The following is a 19,122-nucleotide window of genomic DNA, read 5'->3' as shown; positions in this document are numbered from 1 at the left end:
CTGGCAGAGTGGAAGTTTTTGGCTTATAGGTGGTGTATTGGGGGTAGAGGGTAGGAGGACTGCATTAAAGCTTATACTGGAATCTTAAATGAGTATTTCTAGATTTTCCGATATTTAAGTGTTTTGAACTCGAATTACACACTTCTAAATTGCTGACTCTGTTGGGAAATTTGGAGTTACGTTAAAAAAATGAAGCATTGTATTTTAAACCCTAAATCAGAACTTTGTAATTTTTACATGCGTTTTGCATTATGTCTACAACAATCTCATAATGCTGTTTTAAATTAAAACTATTTACAACTGTAATTCCATTTTTGTTTGGGGATTTCTTGAGGGTCTTTCTCCCCCTCTTCTTTATTGAATGAAAACTTGATGTAGAAGGAGTCACTACAATTTGGAGAAAAAGAGCAGGTGAACCTGGGACATCTCTGAAGCTTATAAGGAGGAGATTTGGCCGTCACCTAGTTTGCTCACTCTTCCTATAGTACTTGTCAATCTGCAGGAATCCTGCCCGAGTGTTCTTGCTAGTTCCCTGAAGTTTGTAAATTATTCAGGAGTCCCTATAAATCTTACAAACACTCCAGGAACACCTGCAGGCTGGGACTGAAACATTTGTAGGGAAGGAGTTTCCAAACCAGCAAGTTATGCCTACAGCATGTGTTATTTTTACAGAACTACTCATGAAGATAAATTTGTGGAGATTTTGCATAGTTTCCAGAAGTTTATTTTTTCTATAGCAAATATCATTTCTATTAACCCAGCATAACTCAATAAAACCGATGCAAGAGTCCTGATTGAGATCTAGCAAATACAACACATTTGAAATTAACTATGGATTCACTCTTATGGTTCCATAATAGAAAATAAATGTGTCAGTCTGTTGTACATATAAACGAAATATCCAATGTATGAGTAATGTTCTTCAGAAGCAATTAAATATTAATTACCTTCCTGATTAATTCATTAATGATGCCATTGTGTGCACATGCTGTGGAAGCAGATTCTACTGTTCTATTAAAAACACGGGGGTGGGAAGGGGGGAAATCAGTGACTATTATTAAATACAGACGCTCCCCGACTTACACAAGCATTCTGTTCCAGAACGCCTTGCATAACTCGAATTTTGCGTAAGTTGGAAAAGTACACCCAACCATTACACAAAAAACAAAACAACAAGTAAAATAAAATAAAATAAAACAAAACAAAACAAAAACAAAAAAAACTTGCATTTCTAGCTTACGGAACTTTTTACGTAAGTGCAGATCTGCATAACCCGGGTTTGTGTAACCCGGGGGGCGTCTGTAGAGGTAAAATTCAGTATGGAAAGAAACTTCATTTTCAAACTTCCAAAAGCATAACTAGTACAAATTTATATATAAAAGAAAGTTGACAGCTCTCACTGTTCATGGATATAAAGGAGGCAAAAAAATCTGTAAATCTGTTAATCAATTGATATCAAGTGGATATTTTCTCTGCGGCGAACAGCAGAGGCTAACAGCGGGAGTTTGCCTGGGAGCTGTCCGAGAGGAGGTACGCTAAGTGCTGCATTAGGGGGGCTGTGTTGGTGAGTATCTGAGTGTCTGCTGCTGGGACAGTTGGTCAGTTTGACCGTGTGCTTGATTGCTTGCTTGTTTGTTTGAAAAGTGTGAATTGGGAGTGCTTTGTTCCAGCTGGGCCTTGAGTGGGCCTGACTGGTATATAAGGGCAGTCAGCAGCGAACCAGCTGAGCGGCGAACAGCAGAGGCTAACAGCGGGAGTTTGCCTGGGAGCTGTCCGAGAGGAGGTACGCTAAGTGCTGCATTAGGGGGGCTGTGTTGGTGAGTATCTGAGTGTCTGCTGCTGGGACAGTTGGTCAGTTTGACCGTGTGCTTGATTGCTTGCTTGTTTGTTTGAAAAGTGTGAATTGGGAGTGCTTTGTTCCAGCTGGGCCTTGAGTGGGCCTGACTGGTATATAAGGGCAGTCAGCAGCGAACCAGCTGAGCGGCAAACAGCAGAGGCTAACAGCGGGAGTTTGCCTGGGAGTTCGCCTAGGGAGAGCGCACTGAGGCTTTCATCTGCAGGTTTCTCCGAGTAGTTCCTGCAACAGTTGAGGAAGCTCCTAAGAGGACGGTGATATGGAAGGTGAGCGATCAGCTGTTGTAACCTGCACAGGTTGTGCCATGTTTGTCTTTCTTCCACAGGACAGAAGCGACTTTGTCTGCACAAAGTGCAAGCTGGTCTCCATATTGGAGGAGAAGGTTCGAGGGCTGGAGAAACAAGTATCAACTCTGCGTTGCATAAGGGAAAATGAAGATTTCCTGGACAGACGTCAGGAGATGCTTCTACGGCCACAATGTTCTGAAGATTCAGAGCAGGCGCAGCAGGGACAGAAGGAGTGTGAGGAGGTTTGGCAGCATGTGACCTCCAGAAGAAGAAAGAGGAGCGTCCATGCACCAGCAATGGAGATGCAGGTGAGGAATCGTTTCCATGTTCTCTCTACAGGTGCTAATGCGGAGAGTGGACTAGATGGCCCATCTGAGGGAAGGGAGCTGAAGGAGACTCCACCGATTGGAAGGCAAAAGATGCACTGTCCTAGGGATGGGGGTTCCACGACCACCACTCCCAAGAGGAGGAGGAGGGTGGTGGTGGTCGGGGACTCCCTCCTCAGGGGGACTGAGTCATCTATCTGCCGCCCTGACCGGGAAAACCGAGAGGTCTGCTGCTTGCCAGGAGCTAGGATACACGATGTGACGGAGAGACTGCCGAGACTCATCAAGCCCTCGGATCGCTACCCCTTCCTGCTTCTCCACGTGGGCACCAATGATACTGCCAAGAATGACCTTGAGCGGATCACTGCAGACTACGTGGCTCTGGGAAGAAGGATAAAGGAGTTTGAGGCCCAAGTAGTGTTCTCGTCCATCCTCCCTGTGCAAGGAAAAGGCCGGGGTAGAGACCGTCGAATCGTGGAAGTCAACGAATGGCTACGCAGGTGGTGTCGGAGAGAAGGCTTTGGATTCTTCGACCATGGGATGGCCTTCCAAGAAGAAGGAGTGCTAGGCAGAGACGGGCTCCACCTAACGAAGAGAGGGAAGAGCATCTTCGCCAGCAGGCTGGCTAACCTAGTGAGGAGGGCTTTAAACTAGGTTCACCGGGGGAAGGAGACCAAAGCCCTGAGGTAAGTGGGGAAATGGGATCCTGGGAGGAAGCACAAGCAGGAGAGCGCAACAGGGGAGGACTCCTGTCTCATGCTGAGAAAGAGGGACGATCGTTGAGTTATCTTAAGTGCCTATACACAAATGCAAGAAGCCTGGGAAACAAGCAGGGAGAACTGGAAGTCCTGGCACAGTCAGGGAACTATGATGTGATTGGAATAACAGAGACTTGGTGGGATAACTCACATGACTGGAGTACTGTCATGGATGGATATAAACTGTTCAGGAAGGACAGGCAGGGCAGAAAAGGTGGGGGAGTTGCGTTGTATGTAAGAGAGGAGTATGACTGCTCAGAGCTCCGGTATGATACTGCAGAAAAACCTGAGAGTCTCTGGATAAAGTTGAGAAGTGTGAGCAACAAGGGTGATGTCGTGGTTGGAGTCTGCTATAGACCACCAGACCAGGGGGACGAGGTGGACAAGGCTTTCTTCTGGCAACTAGCAGAAGTTGCTAGATCACAGGCCCTGGTTCTCATGGGAGACTTTAATCACCCTGATATCTGCTGGGAGAGCAATACAGCGGTGCACAGGCAATCCAGGAAATTTTTGGAAAGTGTAGGGGACAATTTCCTGGTGCAAGTGCTGGAGGAACCAACTAGGGGCAAAGCTTTTCTTGACCTGCTGCTCACAAACAGGGAAGAACTAGTAGGGGAAGCAAAAGTGGATGGGAACCTGGGAGGCAGTGACCATGAGATGGTCGAGTTCAGGATCCTGACACAAGGAAGAAAGGAGAGCAGCAGAATACGGACCCTGGACTTCAGAAAAGCAGACTTTGACTCCCTCAGGGAACAGATGGGCAGGATCCCCTGGGAGAATAACATGAAGGGCAAAGGGGTCCAGGAGAGCTGGCTGTATTTTAAAGAATCCTTATTGAGGTTGCAGGAACAAACCATCCCGATGTGTAGAAAGAATAGTAAATATGGCAGGCGACCAGCTTGGCTAAACAGTGTAATCCTTGCTGATCTTAAACGCAAAAAGGAGGCTTATAAGGAGTGGAAGATTGGACAAATGACCAGGGAGGAGTATAAAAATATTGCTCAGGCGTGCAGGAGTGAAATCAGGAAGGCCAAATCACACTTGGAGTTGCAGTTAGCAAGAGATGTTAAGAGTAACAAGAAGGGTTTCTTCAGGTATGTTAGCAACAAGAAGAAAATCAAGGAAAGTGTGGGCCCCTTACTGAATGAGGGAGGCAACCTAGTGACCGAGGATGTGGAAAAAGCTAATGTACTCAATGATTTTTTTGCCTCTGTCTTCACGCACAAGGTCAGCTCCCAGATTGCTGCACTGGGCAGTACAGCATGGGGAGAAGGTGGCCAACCCTCTGTGGAGAAAGAAGTTGTTCGGGACTATTTAGAAAAACTGGACGTGCACAAGTCCATGGGGCCGGATGCGCTGCATCCGAGGGTGCTAAAGGAGTTGGCGGGTGAGATTGCAGAGCCATTAGCCATTATTTTTGAAAACTCATGGCGATCGGGGGAGGTCCCAGATGATTGGAAAAAGGCTAATGTAGTGCCCATCTTTAAAAAAGGGAAGGAGGAGGATCCGGGGAACTACAGGCCAGTCAGCCTCACCTCAGTCCCTGGAAAAATCATGGAGCAGGTCCTCAAGGAATCAATTATGAAACATTTAGAGGAGAGGAAAGTGATCAGGAACAGTCAGCATGGATTCACGAAGGGGAAGTCGTGCCTGACTAACCTAATTGCCTTCTATGATGAGATAACTGGCTCTGTGGATGAGGGGAAAGCAGTGGATGTGTTATTTCTTGACTTTAGCAAAGCTTTTGATACTGTCTCCCACAGTATTCTTGCCACCAAGTTAAAGAAGTATGGGCTGGATGAATGGACTGTAAGGTGGATAGAAAGCTGGCTAGATCGTCGGGCTCAACGGGTAGTGATCAATGCCTCCATCTCTAGTTGGCAGCCGGTTTCAAGTGGAGTGCCCCAAGGGTCGGTCCTGGGGCTGGTTTTGTTTAATATCTTTATTAATGATCTGGAGGATGGTGTGGACTGCACTCTCAGCAAGTTTGCAGATGACACTAAACTAGGAGGCGTGGTAGATACACTAGAGGGTAGGGATCGGATACAGAGGGACCTAGACAAATTAGAGGATTGGGCAGAAAAAAACCTGATGAGGTTCAACAAGGACAAGTGCAGAGTCCTGCACTTAGGACGGAAGAATCCCATGCACTGCTACAGACTAGGGACCGAATGGCTAGGTAGCAGTTCTGCAGAAAAGGACCTAGGGGTCACAGTGGACGAGAAGCTGGATATGAGTCAACAGTGTGCTCTTGTTGCCAAGAAGGCTAACGGCATTTTGGGCTGTATAAGTAGGGGCATTGCCAGCAGATCGAGGAACGTGATCGTTCCCCTTTATTTGACATTGGTGAGGCCTCATCTGGAATACTGTGTCCAGTTTTGGTCCCCACACTACAAGAAGGATGTGGAAAAATTGGAAAGAGTCCAGCGGAGGGCAACAAAAATGATTAGGGGTCTGGAGCACATGACTTATGAGGAGAGGCTGAGAGAACTGGGATTGTTTAGTCTCCAGAAGAGAAGAATGAGGGGGGATTTGATAGCAGCCTTCAACTACCTGAAGGGGGGTTCCAAAGAGGATGGAGCTCGGCTGTTCTCAGTGGTGGCAGATGACAGAACAAGGAGCAATGGTCTCAAGCTGCAGTGGGGGAGGTCCAGGTTGGATATCAGGAAAAACTATTTCACTAGGAGGGTGGTGAAACACTGGAATGCGTTACCTAGGGAGGTGGTGGAGTCTCCTTCCTTGGAGGTTTTTAAGGCCCGGCTTGACAAAGCCCTGGCTGGGATGATTTAGCTGGGAATTGGTCCTGCTTTGAGCAGGGGGTTGGACTAGATGACCTCTTGAGGTCCCTTCCAACTCTGATATTCTATGATTCTATGATTCTGTCTTCTTTATTTATTTATTAATATTTAATTGTCCAATCAAGGTATGACTGAATGTTATATAGTTTTATTTTTCCCACTGATTTTACACCAGTGATGAAACAATGTGATTAAATTTAAATAAATAAATATATCTATCAAACTTCGGCCCTCAGATGGTGGGTTGATGGGTTTCTTATAAATGTGTGTAACAACAAGAATAATAAAATGCAATTAAAGTCTATGTTATGTAATCTTTAGCAGATAGCTAAAAAATTTAAATAATAACGGCACCTGTCAGTATATTTAGTGGAATTGAATTGTCAAAAGGGTTTACATGATAAAACTCATTTTACAAAGGAGGACTGATATTTGCATAAACTTGACAGACATTGGCTCTGTCCAAGAGAAATTAAAAAAAAAATACACAAAATAATTTAATTTAAAAATAAAATAAAATTGGGGATTGATTTTTAAACAAATAAATAAATTTGGAGTTCCTTTACTTTACCTTCTGTTTTTTGAGAACTTGGGATGAACTCATTTCATACTTTCAAGCTTTTCTCTACAACAATGAGGGCTGGTTTTTTATTTTTAAACGACAGTTGAGATCCTCACACAATCACATGAACCTATAAAGCTTTAAGGAAAATATCAAAGATCCTGAGACTTGTGCTGAAAATCACAAGAATTGGCAATGCTGTATGGTTAACCAAAACTGTGTAGTCTACACACCAAGCCTTAGTGGAGGGTGTCTGTTTGGGTTCAAATGTTGCCTTGCAGGTGTTGTTCCCAGACACCAAAGAAAGATAAGACAAGCCACCAGGAATGAAGTTAACAAGACCACAACTTTATTAAGCAACATATCTGGGAACTAGCCAGCAATAACTCACCCACTGCAGGTCATCCCTCATTTCTAATCCATACCATCTGGTGGAGGGTTGCTATCTGCCTGCCACTCCTTCGTTCACAAGGTGGGAAGCTGCTATCACAGCCTCCCCTACCCCCCATTAACCTGGCCCCAGCACTGTTTCTGGGACCCCATTGCCCTCCCCTAATACAAGGGCTAAGGGAGGGTTTTGTCTCTGCTGTAGCAGTCATTAGGAGTCCTGACTCTATTCCCCTTTCAGAGATGCCTTCTCCCAATCTGCACCCAGTTCCACTTTATGAGGGTACCAGACCCCCTACTGAATGATTAGCTGCACTGGGCACCTGCCAAATTGCAACAAAAAGAAATTTTACAGCCGAATCTGCTCACCTGCTGAGGCAACTGAGAGAAAGGCAAGAAAACCTGCCCTGCCCAGAACAATCTGGCAGAGAAGGAAAAATTCCTTTGCAGATGCAAAAAGATGACTAGACATAATGCCTACAACAAGGCCTCAAAACCCAGTCCTTCTCTGATCCCCAAAGGTGTTTTACTTCCTGGCAGGCGGAAGACTTTATAAGCCCCTCCCCTTGGGTATGCAGAAGTCAACAGGTTCCCCTCCCTTCATCAAGCCCATGAGGAGGTAGAAGGCCCATGAGGAAGGGAAGGGTGTATGTACAATCCTTAAAGGGGCAAAGAGTTTTCTTTTCTATGTCAGCTCACACAAAACCTCTCACCTTTGAGCCTGTGGGTGAGGGGGTGGTACAGGTCTACACTGAGGATTATGTGGAACTGACCTAATCCCATGCTCTTTATAGAGACCTGGTGGACAGGTCTCTCACCAATGCCAGTATGCAAAGGGAATGGGATCAGGTTCTGCCTCCTCCCCACCCCATTTGTAGTAGTGTTTATCCTCAAAGGGAGCAATCCCTGAGCTTCCTCAAATACAGAGACTGGGATTGTGACTGACCCTTATATGGGATGCCTGGAGAAAGGAGGCTCCTTGAAAACTCCTCTGCCACCTTCATATTGCATAAAGGCTAGTCACAATGTGATCCTTTATGTATTGAGTTAATAGTCTTTAAGTGCTATGCTTTCATTACAATAGTCATTACATTCTGACAGATGTCACCAATTTTTTTAAGCAGTGAAAATGCTTTGGATCTGATTTTTCCTTGTTTAATTCCTACCTCAATGTATAATGGCACTGGTGAAAAAAGAGAACACATTTTAAAAACCAATTTAATGACATCTGAATGAACTACACCTCTACCCTGAAATAATGCGATCCGATATAACACGAATTCGGATATAACGGGGTAAAGCAGTGCTCCAAGGGGGTGGGGCTGCGCACTCTGGTGGATCAAAGCAAGTTCACCTATAAAGTGGTAAGATTTTTTGGCTCCCGAGGACAGCGTTATATCGGGGTAGAGGTGTACCTTTGAAAAGTGAGATACTTAATCCACTATGTTACATGCAGGCACAGATGCATCCTCTGTCCTCTAAAAGCCTTCAGCAGCTAACTTTTCTTCCTCATTCTTACCTTTTTCAAATGCCTCTGGCAGCTGCAGAGGAACCTGCCTGTGGCACTTCTGCCCTGTACATGCACTACCTCTCCAGTAGGAGCAATACTGTTAAAATGACAAGGATTATGTCAGTTTCATTCTGCTCCTAATGCTGAAGGAACACTTTGGGGAGCACCCCAACTCATTGCTTTATAAAGCTCTTTTGGATAGTCTGAGAGTTGCCAACATATGAAACCCAAAGTCTCTTCTATGAAAACAGGGTGTGTATGGAATGTTTAGGAATCTCCCCCTCCCACAACACCTGCTGTTTAGCAAAAGAAATACAACTTTTTACCAAAAATTACAAGTTTTAGTGATTAACTTAACTTTCAAAATATTCACACAGATGGGGGACACCATTTTGAAGAGTGCCCTGCCCTGCCCCCCATGTGACCTTGCGCACATCACACGTGCGATGTCACACAGGTGGGGGCAGGGTGGCACACTCTTCAAAATGGCATTCACTATCTGAAACCGGACAAAACCACTTTTTGTTTCGTCTTATACCGGACCGAGGACAAACTTTAAAAAAGCAGGACTGTCCAGCTTAAAAACGGACAAATGGCTTGCCTATCATGAGCACAGGCATAGGCATTATTTTCCCTTGCAGAACTAGCCTACAGAATTATTTCAGAAGCGTAAGGAGTATGGGAAAATGTTAAACTGCTGCAATCTTGGGACAAATGTAAACCCCAATTGTCAGGAAATAGATCACATTTCCTATCAGGGACAGTCAGACAGGAAAAGTGGAAGGATGCAAATGTACATATAACTGAGAAAAAACCCAAATGCTCCACCTTTGCTGCTGACTTGCTGCCCACAAAACTAACTGGTATTTAATCTACATTTCAGTCTTATTCTTGGAAAGCTCATAGAATCTTCCAGATCAAGAGGACTTTTAAAAAGTTACTTCTGATTAAGTTCCATTTGGGGACTATCAATCTTGATAGTATTTCCTTAATGTTAACGAAAGTCATGTATCTATATCCCTACACAGTGTGCTGAAAAAGTAGCACTGAATGTTCTTGCTTTAACGGATTTAAATCAGACTTATATTTTCTTTAATATATTTTTGTGCCTTAATATTGCCATGATTCTTGCTACCTATGTTTTAAAATACACAGTCCAGTAATGCCTTGTACAGTCCCAATTTTCAATCAAGCATTCTCTGACTGCTAGCAGAATGTTACATTTCCAAGTTTATGACAGTCAAATTTATTATATAGATTTAAAAAAAACCAGCAATAGAGTACATAACAGTCATTGTGTCTGCCTACACAGTTACGCACTACCAGTACCCAACTCATTGCTTTATAATGCATTTTGGGATACTCTGGAAGTTGCTAGCATATGAAACTCAAAGTCTCTTTTATGAAAGCAGGGGCGGGGGGGTAGCGGGGGAGAGGGGTGGTGGTGGAAGTTTTAGGAATCTACTCCCCTCACCCCCAAAAACCCCAAAAGACTATATTTCTTTTACTGAACCATGGATAATAAAGTTTCACCAAAAATTGCAAGTTTTAGTGATTAACTTAACTTTCAAAATATTCTACTATACAAGTACTGAAGTAACATTCATGACATTACAGGAAACTTAGCAGCCATGGATTTATTGTGTATTGTTGATATCACAGCCTCAGATTTAGGGACAAATTCTGATATCTTGCCAGAGCAGCTCCACAGTGGTAGCAACAAGATTTCAGAGAAGAAGGCAAGTGTGTAAACGCCTAATTATGGTGCCTAGTATCAAGCTATCCCTGAAGTTATATAATATTTACACTTTGGAGAAACCTGCATTATACTAGTCTACTCAAATTGGATGTGTGTAATTTAGTAGTGTGTTAACTACATTTAAAAGTTAAAATTATGTGTCTAACAAACCAGTACTGGGCTCATGTCCTATAACTTCATATTACTTCAACTAGTGTTACTAGGAGATTTACACTTTAAATTCCTCTGCATGCAAGTGTGTAAGCTTGAATAGAAACTGCTTCCCCACCATGCCGCCTATGGGGACGTGGGGATTTCCAGACCATTGGATTTGTGCTTACACAGGCAGGAAGAAAGGGCTACTCCTTAAGTACAAGTTAAACTTTTCCCTTCTGTGCAGACCTATTAGGAACTCCTATTGAGCACAAACTTCCAGTGGGCAGGACATGTGGAAGGTCAACTTTGCATTGACTTCCCCTATACACCCCATCTCAGGACTACGATGGGGATGGGCTTTTACAGTGTGAAGAATTCTGCAAGATGAAGGACTTTGCACTGGCCCTCTGTAAACAGTAAATGCTGAGATATGTGCTGAATGTCCTTCTTACCCTTGCTATTAGGATGGAGCATTCAGCACAAAGTCTTCTAATTTTTTGTTAACAACACCTGCAAATGCTTTAGGTGAGATAAACAGCATCCACATTTTGCCAACATCCACACTTTTGTTAAGTGGGAATGTTATTTGTTGCTGTTCTCTTAGATTCTTTTCTGACTTGCAAGTCTAAATAGGGTTAAGTTTTTTTAAAAATCCATAATTTAAGAGGTTTTTCTCTCTTCATTTCTGGATTTCTGTATCTTAAACCGACAGCAAATGAGTTTCAATTTGTTATGCAATAATTATTTTTAATCATATCATCTTATTCAAGTTCTGGTCTGCACCTTTTATGTTATCTACAATGTAAAACTGTTATTTGTGACTTTAAAGATTGCATTAAAAAAATGTATTAGAAACAAAAATAACCAACTATCAGCTCCCAACAAACTTACCCATATTAAATTAACAAAGATGTATAGATTTACTTGGTGTCTAGCTTGTTATTAGCTGTACTTTATTTTTGTCTAAGAAAATAAATTAGTTTATGGGCCTATTCTTACAAAGACCTGTCACAGGGTGAAGCACTTATTACCGTCAGGAGCAGAACTACTGAAGACAGTAAAGCACTAAGGGTATGTCTTCACTACCAGCCGGATCAAGCGGGCAGCGATCGATCCAGCGGGGATCGATTTATCGTGTCTAGTCTAGACGCGATAAATTGATCCCTGAGCATTCTCCCGTCGACTCCTGTACTCCAGCTCGGCGAGAGGCACAGGCAGAGTCGACGGGGGAGCAACAGCAGTCAACTCACGTTATTCACATAGCTGAAGTTGCGTAACTTAGATTGATCCCTCCTCCGCCAGCCTGTAGCATATCTGGCCCTTTGACATCTCCCCCAACCCCCGCATCAGCATCACACATGACCACCCCTCCCTGTTTTTTCAATAAGTTACATGTTGTGTTAAATACCAGACATCAATAGAGAGTAACACTTCAATTTTTAAAATTCATTTCCTTTCAATTAAATATTTTAAGCAAATTTTGAAATTAAAAATATGTATTTAGCTATTTTTCAGTAAAATAGTATGTAAAAATACTTTCCTAAAGGTAACACACACCAAAGTTACAACAAACAGAATTCTTGATTTAAACCAAAGTAACTAAAATACATTCAAATAACAGGATACTCAAAACAGAATTAAAGAATAGCAAATGTTACATTGCACTATTTAACTGATATTTCATATTTTGTTATAATAATGCTTCTAGATTTTTTAATATGAACTTCTCTCCGTTTCATATTTGCTGAAGGAATTTCTTCGCTGGCCCATGATACATTAAGTGTACAAGATGATGAAAAGGTTAGAGACTAGATTATCCAATATCATTATAAAGCTTCAAGCCAAACGAAAATATTAAAGGCAGAAAATGGTAAAACAACTTTTTTTTCAGATATTGAAGATATAACACTAAACTATAGTAGAAACACATAAAAGACCTTCCCCCTAATAGTTTATTACAAACAAAAGGGATGGCTTCCAAAAATGGGCACAAGATCTAATTATCTATTACTGTGGCAAGAATGAAAGAATAATTAAATTCATAATATGCCATGCATACATTAACACAAATATATAAGTCACATATCTAGAGATATATTGCACATATATACCCAGTTTTATTGTTATGGTCTTAACCAAGAAGAATCTGATGGCACCTTGTATTCATTCTTCTACTGAAGCTTCTGAATATGTAGCATAATTTTAAAAAGATAATACATGCACAATTTTATCTGTATTATATTTCTATATAACTACGGTATATCTTTGTATTAGATATCTCACTTAAAATTACTACACATAACATACATACATAGACTTCAAAAGAGGACAGTTGCAGAGTTTTCTGGTAAAACTATTAAAAATTCTTCAGATTATCCAGGGCTCATTATTTTTCTTCTAGAGAGCCCATTCAAATAATTTGATTTCAAAACATTTTGGAAGTACCCTGGGTTCTAATTTAAGCACAGCCAAGAATTAATAAATTAATTTTTAATTACAAGTTCTTCTCCACCCCCAAGAGGCTAAAAATGTAGTAATGATATATAACTTACTATGCCATTTGAAATTGCTTTTTAAGACCTAGTGTTCATCTGATGATATTTTTTCCTCACAGCATTAATCTGTTCTTTCTGTTAACAGCTTCTGCATACAGTATATCACACAAAAGCCCTAGGATGGATCACAACAAAAGCTCTTTGTAATCTTGACAGAGATAGATATCTAATCCAGTGTTAATTTAAATCCAACATCTCTAAAGCCAGAAATAAAGCATAACTTCTGAGGTTTTATCAAATCAATCATAATATATTATCATTGATGAAATTATATGATAACCTTATTAAAGAATTAAATTATACGAATTAAAACACACAATAGTTAAATTCCATAGATATTCATCTAGCACTTGAAGATAGCTATCTTTCAAATGCACACACCAATTTTACAACTTGATTCTAAAAAAATTATCACAGAGACACAAACCTGCTCTAAAATGGGTACCGTGCTGCAGTAACAATAAATATTTAAAGAAAAAGTACCTGAACTTCACAGCAGCTAAGAAATGTAATGTAACCCCAGACAAAACCTGGTTGGCATAGAGAAGATATTCAGTTCTCACCTCCGCTACAGCATTAAACTTCACTGTTACTCATCAACGGTGTATCAACTTTTAGAATTCTACACACACAGAAAGCACAGTCAACCTAGTCAATCACAGAACTGTAGCACTATTAATCATACCGAACACCTCCAGTCATTGGATTGCTTTGAAACGGGCTGGCTCTTGCACAAAGGAATTAGAATTCAACACACAGTGTCTTGCCTTAACAACAGAGCTATCTTACAAAGAAAACACAGAAGCACTCACCCCCAGTGACCAAAGACTTCCTTTTTTCCTCAGAAACGTGAAAGGAACCCCCTAAGGGCAGAATGATTAAGAAATAATTATTCCTTTGGTTCCAAGACATAATTGCTAAATATTAAATTATGTCATGCCAGAAATTAGGGAAATGAGTGGCTATGCTGGGGGTGGAGAGAAGAGGAGGGAGGGGGGAATAAGACACACAGTCTATGCAGCTCATTGCACTGACCTTACTGTTGAATCCAAGAAGGAAATTGGATGCTAATGAAATAATAAATAATGTCAGACACCTACAATAGAACTGAGGTCCAGCGTACAAAGGTCTGTGACTAGGAAACCTGACACAACATGGGAGCTAATTATGCAGTTGCTATATATTAATCCACAAGTGACATACAATTGTTTTAATTATTACAACCATATCTTCAGACATATTTGACTAAACAGTAGACAGTGTCATAAAATTACTTTATTAAAGCTTTTTGTGGCTGGATAGTTTTAAGTTTCTTATGCAAAACACAAAAGACGTAGCTTAACTAGACATTTGAAAAAAGGTGATCAATCATTTTTTGCAATATTAAAATAAATCATAATTCTAAATAACAGCCTTTTTAGCTTTCCAAAGTAAGTTTTATACTAAGGTCCCAAACAAACACTTTGAATTTGCTAAATATTTACAGGATTTTAATTTGATGATTACTGCTAACTTTTTTTCAGCTTTAAAGAAGAGTTAAGATATGTCACATATTGAGTCAGATAGGCAGTAATGATCAGCTCATTATCACTAGCTGAGCTCCTTTCTATATGGATTTCTTCCCTTACAAACAATAAAATTCCTCAGAAGGCAGGCTTGTTGCACAAGCCTGCCAATATCCATAAATAACATGCTGCCTTGTCTACTGAAGCCTTTTTTCTCTATAATGGTGACTCACATTTTAGCGTTATTTAAAGTGCCTGTTTGAACAGTGTTCTGTTGGGAAAAAAGTTATTTAAATTGACAGAAAAGGTTGTTTACTTTCAAGCAGAGATGTTATTAAAAGCTCTGAAAATACTTACCTTGTAACTGTTCTTCGAGATGCATTGCTTATGTCCCTTCCATTGTAGGTGTGTGCTCGCCACATGCACTGGTGTCAGAAGTTTTTCCCTCAGTGGTCTCCAGAGGGGACCCGCTCTGGCACCCTTTGGAGTGGCACGCATATGCGCTGCTTCCCCCTCTCTTAGTTCTTTGTTGCCGGAACTCCGACAGAGGGGAAGGATGACGGGTCACGGAATGGACATGAGCAACACATCTCGAAGAACAGCAGTTATGAAAGGTTACCATCTTTTCTTCTTCAAGTGCTTGCTCATATCCATTTCATTGTAGGTGACTCCCAAGCAGTACCATTGGAGGCAGGTAGGAGTTCATGGACGTGTCGATTGCAACACAGCTCTGCCAAATCCAGCATCATCTCCCGCTTGCTGGGTGATGGCTTAATGGGTCGTGAATGTGTGTACCGAAGACCACGTCGCCCTGCAGATGTCCTGGATAGGGCCATGCGCCAGGAAGGCAGCCGAAGATACCTGAGCCCTAGTCGAGTGAGCCTTCACTATTGGTGGAGGCACAGCCTGCGCCAACTAGTAACAAGTATGGATGCAGATGGTGATCCAATTCGAAATTCTCTGAGAGGACACCAGAAGGTCCTTCATTCTGTCAGCTATCGTGATAAAGAGCTGGGTCGATCTGCAGAAGGGCTTGGTGCACTCCAGGTAGAAAGCCAGGGCATCCCTGACATCTAGAATGCGCAGCCGCCTCTCCTCATTGGTCGTGTGAGCCTTTGGACAGAACACTGGGAGGAAGATATCCTGGTTGACATGAAAGTGCAACACCACCTTTGGCAGGAAAGCCAGATGGGGCCGCAGCTGGACCATGTCTTGTAAAATACCATGTTCCGGGGGCTCCAAAGTGAGGACTTTAATTTTGGAGACACATCTAGCTGAGGTAATAGCTACAAGGAATGCAACCTTCCACGACAAGTGGGAAAGGGAACAAGAAGCCATAGGCTTAAAGGGTGGATCCATGAGCCTGGAGAGGACCAGACTGAGGTCCCATTGGGGAACCGGGTCCCAGACCGGTGGAAAGTGTCTTTCAAGGCCTTTCAGGAACCTGATCGACATCTCATGTGAGAACACCGATCTACCCTGGATGCAAGGCTGATATGGGAGCCAGATGCACCTTGATCGAAGAGAAGGCGAGAACTTGGTGCTTTAAGTGAAAGCAGGTAATCAAGGATGGACTGCAGAGATGACTGGGTAGGGGAGATATTCCGCTCTGACGCCCAGCAGGAGAAACACTTCCACTTTGCCAGGTAAGTTGCTCTGGTGGAGGGCTTTCTGCTCTCCAAGAGAACCTGCCATACCTGACTAGAGCAGGCTTGTTCCTCTGGATTCAGCCACGCAGCATCCAAGCTGTGAGGTGGAGAGAGGCGAGGTTCAGATGCAGAAGTCGACCGTGATCCTGCAAAAGTAGGTCCGGACGGCTGGGAAGTGGCCACCGGGGTGCAACAGCCAGGTCCATGAGCATGCTGCACCAATGCTGGCGAGGCCATGCTTGGGCGATCATAATGACCCGTGCCTTACCCCTCTTGATTTCTGAGAGGACTTTGCTGATGAGCAGAATTGGTGGGAAGGCATACATCAGGTCCCCTGGCCAAGACAGGAGAAAGGCATTGGATAGTGAGCTTCGGCCGAGGCCTTGGAGAGAACAAAACTGATGACAGTTTCTGTTCTGTCTGGTGGCGAACAGGTCCACTCAGGGAGCTTCCCACTTCTGGAAAAGCATTCTGACAACCTCCAAGTGAAGGGACCACTCATGGTGAGAGAAGAAGAACTCGCTGAGGCGATCAGCTAGCGTGTTCCAGATGCTGGAGAGGTGCAAGGCTTTCAGGTGGATTGCATACTGGATGCAAATGTCCCACAAATGGAGGGCCTCCTGGCACAGAGCCGATAATCGAGCTCCCTTCTGCCTGTTGACATAGAACATGGAGGCCATGTTGTCTGCCAACACCTGCACCACCTGGCCGGACAGTTGGGGAAGGAAGACACCACAAGCCAGACGGATGGTCCAGAGCTCCCTGACATTTATATGCAATGCGAGTTCCTTTTGAGACCATAACCCTTGAGTCCGCAGTGTACCAAGATGCGCTCCCAACAGAGGTTGGACACATCCGAAATCAGGGAGACTGTGGGTTGCAGGCTCATGAATGGCAGACCTTCTAACACTAGGATGGGGTCGGACCACCACTGCAGAGAGATAAGTACCTGTGGTGGGATCATGATAAGCTTGTCTAGGTGATGTCTGGCCGGAGAGTAGACCGATGCCAGCCACATCTGGAGGGGATGCAGCCTGAGTCTCATATGTCGGAAAACGTACGTGCATGGAGCCATGTGCCCCAATAGCCTGAGACAGACCCGGGCCGTGGTTAGCAGATGGGCAGTGATGCTGGCAATCAGATCTGACATTGCCCTGAACCTAGCCTCTGGCAGGAATGCTCTGGCTTGGATAGAGTCGAGCACTGCTCCGATAAAGTCTATCCATTGGACCGGGATCAATGTTGATTTTTGTTCGTTTATCAACAGGCCCAGAGCTTGACAAGTGGCTTCCAACATCTCGACACTGCACTAGACCTGGACCCCAGAGCAGCCCTTGATGAGCCAGTCGTCGAGGTACAGGTAAATCTGGATACCACGACGTCTGAGGTAGGCTGCCACCACCAACATGCATTTCGTGAACACCCCTGGCGTCGTTGCTAGGCCAAAAGGGAGCACTTCAAATTGGTAGTAGGTGGTCCCAACTACGAAACGTAGGAACCGTCTGTGTCTATGAAATATTGATATATGAAAATAAGCATCTTTCAGATCGAGGGTGGCATAACCCTCCCAGATCCAGGGACGGAATGATGGAGGCTAAGGAGACCATGCGGAACTTCTACTTCTTGAGATACTTGTTGAGGCTCTGCAGGTTGAGGATGGGGCGTAGACCCCCCGCCCTTGGCTTTTGGGATCAAAAATAGCAGGAGTAAAACCCTTTCCCCCTCAAGTGCAGAGAGACTTCCTCCACGGCTCACACCCACAGAAGTCATGCACCTCCTGAGCGAGCAGATGCTTGTGAGAAGGGTCCCTGAGGAGGGATTGGGAGAGAGGGTGCGAAGGGGGGATAGAAATAAACTGGAGGGTATAGCCCCCTGCTACCGTGCTGAGGACCCACTGGTCCAATGTTATAGAGGCCCAGGCAGGCAGGAAGGGGGACAAATAGTTGGAAAATAACAGAGGAGCAGGATCCAAGACACAGGCTGGAAGATCGCCCTCAAGCGCACCCTCAAAATGCCTGCTTGTTACCTGGTTGGTTATGGGTGAAGCTCGAGAGAGTTGAGGGTGACGGCTGATGGCCTTGCCAGTGCTTATAGCCCTTGCCCTTCTTGTGGAAGCATTCTGACTGAGGTTGGGTCCCAAACCTGTGGGGCCGTTGTGGCTTAAACTGCTTATTTGCCGGCCCCGGTGTGTAAAGGCCCAGGGAGCGCAAGGTAGCCCTAGAGTCTTTCAGGCCATGTAATTTATTGTTTGTTCTGAAAACTGTGCTAGGCCATCGAATGGGAGGTCCTGGATGGATTGTTGAACCTCCATCAATAGGCCCGATGACTGCAACCAGGATGCCCACCTCATAGAAATAGCCAAAGCCATGGTCCGGGCCGCAGAGTCTGCCGCATTTGAGGATGCTTGGTGGGCAGTGAGGATAGCCAGGAAATCCTTTCTGGGCTCCTCTGGCAGTGAATCTGTAAACTTGGCCATCGACTGCCAAATATTAAAATCATAATGGCCAAGTGAGGCCCGATGGTTGGCCACTCTGATCTGGAGGCTGGACGTAGAATAATTTTTTTTACCAAAGAGATTGAGCCTCTTTGCCTCCTTGTTCTTAGGCGTTGGCCCTGTCTATCACACTCACTGGCTGCCAACACAACCAGTAAGCTTGGGGCAGGGTGGATATAAAGATACCCATACCCCTTAGCAGGGACATAGTATTTTCTTTCCACCCTCTTGGAGATGGGGGCAAGGAGAAGAGTGTCTGCCACAGGGCCTTAGTAATTTTCACCACTCCCTTGTGCACTGGCAATGCCACCTGGAAGGGAGCTGCTGCATTTAGCACATCGAACAGAGAGTCTGCGGGTTCCGCCAGTTCCTCAGCTTCCAGCTTCAGGTTTGAGGCAAACCTCTTTAAAAGCTCTTGGTGGGCCCTTGCATCATCCTGGGGAACCGAGTGAGAGGGTCCCGCTATCGACTCATTGGGCAAAGATGAGGAGGAGGCAGGTACAGGTGGGTCTGCCAACTCTGCCACTTCTGCTAGGGAAGCC

At 43.9% G+C, this 19,122-nt stretch overlaps 1 protein-coding gene across 6 annotated transcripts in view; it reads right to left on the bottom strand.

Annotated features, from left to right (window-relative positions):
• Positions 1–19,122, bottom strand: part of WASF1 (WASP family member 1) — a 193,065-nt gene that overhangs the window by 71,866 nt on the left and 102,077 nt on the right. The window contains exon 2 of one of the 6 annotated variants that reach the window (XM_054024386.1): positions 13,745–13,795. The exons of 3 other annotated variants lie outside the window; for them this stretch is intronic. The gene's annotated coding sequence lies outside the window, so the exon portion shown is untranslated. Of the gene's footprint in view, positions 1–12,929; positions 13,029–13,415; positions 13,452–13,744; positions 13,796–19,122 lie in introns of those variants that run through there. 2 more of the 6 variants (XM_054024389.1, XM_054024388.1) reach the window with 2 other exon arrangements.

The sequence above is a fragment of the Malaclemys terrapin genome, chromosome 3 (assembly GCF_027887155.1).
Source record: "Malaclemys terrapin pileata isolate rMalTer1 chromosome 3, rMalTer1.hap1, whole genome shotgun sequence".
In the NCBI taxonomy this organism is placed as follows: domain Eukaryota; kingdom Metazoa; phylum Chordata; order Testudines; family Emydidae; genus Malaclemys; species Malaclemys terrapin.
Note: the sequence above shows the minus strand (reverse complement) of the source record. Positions and strands in the feature narration are given on the sequence as shown.